The sequence below is a fragment of the Salvia hispanica genome, chromosome 1, assembly GCF_029641045.1.
Source record: "Salvia hispanica isolate PSC_SH4W2 chromosome 1, Shi_PSC_v1, whole genome shotgun sequence".
Taxonomy (NCBI): Eukaryota; Viridiplantae; Streptophyta; class Magnoliopsida; order Lamiales; family Lamiaceae; genus Salvia; species Salvia hispanica.
In genome coordinates this window covers 31,449,306-31,453,095 of record NC_142692.1, presented here as the reverse complement: position 1 = coordinate 31,453,095, position 3,790 = coordinate 31,449,306, and the positions used below count along the sequence as shown (strand labels likewise).

The window sequence follows — 3,790 nt, the reverse complement described above, 5'->3', positions numbered from 1 at the left end:
ACATGTTGAAAAAAGAGTTTCATTAGTAAATGGAATAGTAGTAATCAATTGAATTGGATACATCATCACGATTCCATTTGATTCACAAGTGCGACAAGAACTAGACTATAGAAAAACATCCATCCCACCTGTTGGATAGCTTCTTGTTATAACAAGTTTGGGATGTAACACATGAGAAACAAACACGAGTTGTAGAAAATGGGCTTCCTTTTCCATTGAAATTGATGTGTTCAAAATTGTACAAAGATAGTGATCTATCATCTACTATAACACATTACATTTGACATGTATTAAAATTGTTCTTTTTTACTTCAGATTTTCGACATAGAGGAATAAGCCTCGTCATCCTTGGTGGGTAATAGTATACAAAAATACACCCAATATTTCAAAATTTGGGTCATATTTGGAGAGGGCTAATCTCTAATTAATGCTATCTTCTGCTAATCAATTTACACTTTTGCCTAATTAAGAGCGATGATCGAATTTAGAAGGTGGAAATGCAACGACGGTGTGTCGGAACTTTCTGCTTCTTCTGCTTCAAATCATCCTTCCAAACTCCGGCAATATCCTGCGAGATCTTGATAGCATCAGCTGACAACCCGGAGAGCCCTCTCCTGGTGAATCCGGCCGCGTAAAGGCCGGATTTCCCCTTCCAGCCGTGCGGGAAGGGCGTCTTCGGGAATCCGTTTTTCCCGAAGAATTCCGTCTCGTGCAGCCAGTAGGGCACGTTGCTGCGGTACCCCGTGGCCAAAACTACCGCGTCGATGTCGAGCTTTTCCCCATTGGTCAGCTCGACACTGGCGCAGGAGAAGCGCTGGATCCCAGGAACCAATTGGATTTCCTTGGATCTAATCTTCTCCAGCGCGCCAATGTCGAGCACGGGCGTGCGCCCGTAGTTTTTAAGGGCGAGCGGCCCGATATCGGGGCGCTTGAGGCCGAGGCTCTCGGTGCTCCCGAGGATCATCCAAGTGAAAAAGAGGAGCAGCTTGTCGACTAGCCAAAGCGGCAGCCATTTCATCATCATCATAGCCAGCTCGAACGTTGATTTCCCGAACATCTCCCTCGGGAGCACGTGGACGGCGTTGCGGACGACCATCGCGGGCCGGGCCCCGTGGTTGCAGAGGTCGAGGGAGACCTCCATCCCGGAGTTCCCGCATCCGACCACGAGGACTTTTTTCCCTTTGAATTTGTCGCCGGACTTGTAGTCGCAGGCGTGGACGACCTCGCCTCCAAAGGAGGCGAGCCCCTCCACATCTGGGACGACGGGGTCGGCGTTCTCGCCGGTGGCTACCACCAGCCACTGGCAGATGTACTCGACCTCGCCGTCCGCGCCTGTGGTGCGCACGCGCCACAGGCGGCAGGCCTCGTCGTACTTGGCGGAGTCGACGCTCTCGTTGAAGTGCGGGCGGATGTCGTGGTGGGCGGTGTAGGATTCGAGGTAGTCCACGAATTGTTTCTTAGATGGATACTCGGGGTAGTGGTCGGGAAATGGGTAGTTGGGGAGTTGGCAAAATTGCTTTGGGAGGTGGAGTTTAAGCCTATCGTAGGTACGATTCTGCCATAGGGAGGCAATGCAGGCGGCCCTTTCGAGGATCACGTAAGGGACGCCTTGCTCTCTGAGGCCGGCCGCCACGGCCAGTCCAGAGGGCCCTGCCCCGACTATCACGGGGCCGTTTACCCACACGCACCGCCGCGAAAACATGTTCATATCCGTCATGTTAAACATCTTTCAATCTTGTGGAATTGGATGAGATTCTGATCTTTTTTTTGTAGTTTGAGAGGTTGGAGAGTTGAGAGAACAGAGAGAGAAGGTTGAGTTGAGTTGAGTTTGGATTTGATTTGATGAGTGAGAGAAGGGGGTTGGAGGGGCTTAAATAGAGGAGAGATGCATGTGACGAGGAGTTAATGACTTTGGAATTGGGTCATTTTCGAAATATTAATCCCAAGTCTTCCATCTATTATTTTAATGGGGTTCTGCAATTATTTTATGTATTTCTTTTAGTAATAGTTTTTGGTGGGGTTATAAGCTTGTATTTTCTAGGTTACTTTGTAGCTTTCGGGTTCTTTTGTTTTATTTTATTAAGGACGTTGAGATATGTGAAAGATTATTCTCATACTTAGGCGGCACTCCTAATTTTCTATGTTTTTGCTTTTAAATTATAAGTGGAATAAATAGATTGAATATAAACAACATGTATCTGTGAATAATGTATGTCAATCATAGTCCATATGATGAAGTTGTTGGTCAAGATATATAGCAAGTTTCATGAAAATAAGAATTCTATAAAAAAAAGTTGTATTTTAAAATAGGCTGATAGTTAGATTAAATGATTAGTGACAGTTAATTTTATACTACTTTGTTGAAAAAATAAACATATGGACTAAAATTGACATTGATGTTTTTAGTTTAATAAACAAATTACAGTTAAACTTAGGTGTAAACATGTAGAAATCGCTGCAAGTGGTTAAAAAAGTGTTACTATCTTCATTAATTATTGGATTTTAGGTTTAAGCTTCCATCAAATGCATTATAATGAGTAGCGCGTAAAATAAATACAAACACATTATCAAAAGGGAATGCATTTGAGGGATTTGGTCAGCTGATGTGAAAATACCTATATTAAGATATGCATCAAATATGAATCCAGAAAATAAAACTCTAGGATTGGGTACAGTAAATAAGGTTACCAGTGTGAATCCTAACCCGATGGACTGGGATGGAGTTGTCACACTGCGACAACTGAATTTAATAAATTTTTCCGGCCTTCAGGGTTGGTGCCGACCCTACGGGGATCCATCATAGTGATGATAATATTGCAAAAATCACAATAGAGAAATAATGCAATGATCAATCCGGTTGTTATATCGATTGGGGTGAATGATTTGAAATGTACATTATATGGATATGACATGTTAAATTATATGCAATAACATGTAAAGATGCACAGAGATATTCTCTACTTACATATAAAAATATATAAGAAGGATGTATAATTTCACATTTACAGTATCAACAAAATATGGATTTCTTCTTGGTCATCTGATTCTGTGGACCCATGCAGACCCAATAAAATTAATTTAAGATGGTATATGTATATGAATTGTGATGATGTGGCAATAGCAAAAGCTGAGTAGGAAGAGAGCACGTGGAGTGGAAGCTTGAAAAATAGCCGGGAGAAAGACAGGAGCCACACCCCTTATTGGATCCCCACATTAAGATTGTGACTTAAGGCTGTTTCGGCCCACTAAGCCCATAACTGCCAACCCATGGTTCACACTTCCTAGTGTGCTTGTGGGTCCCACCATATCATTTTTTTTATCCATAATTTTATCTATAATTTTTGTAGACATTTCAAGTACTTCCATGATATTATCATGAATAAAACGGCTCTGATTCTTAGTTTGAGGTTGATGGGAATTGAATTCTACCATATCTATATCACTCATTCTTTCTCAATAGCTCAATAGCTCAGTAGTAGAGTGAGTGGATGGTTATAAATTGGTTCTAGTAATATAAATTTTCACATCCTTTAAAATGAAATAGTAATCAGTAAAAAGATTATTTCATTTTAGTAGATGAGTGCATCGAATTTTATTGGATTTTATTTACCCTAATTGATTTTCAGTAGTTCAGTTCAGTGGTAGAGCGGTCGATTATAATTTCGTTAGTTATTTGTTTTGAATCTTAGATGATTTCATACATTTTTAAATTTATGAGTTCGGTGAAGAGATTAAGTACTTTGCTGCTTTGTAGGTAGATGTAAATCGAATTCTATCAAGCCAATCCTTC

At 41.4% G+C, this 3,790-nt stretch overlaps 1 pseudogene; it reads right to left on the bottom strand.

The window, feature by feature from the left end:
• Positions 1–288: 288 nt before the first annotated feature.
• Positions 289–1,824, bottom strand: LOC125219922 (putative indole-3-pyruvate monooxygenase YUCCA9 pseudogene; annotated as a pseudogene).
• Between the last annotated feature and the right edge of the window lie 1,966 nt (positions 1,825–3,790).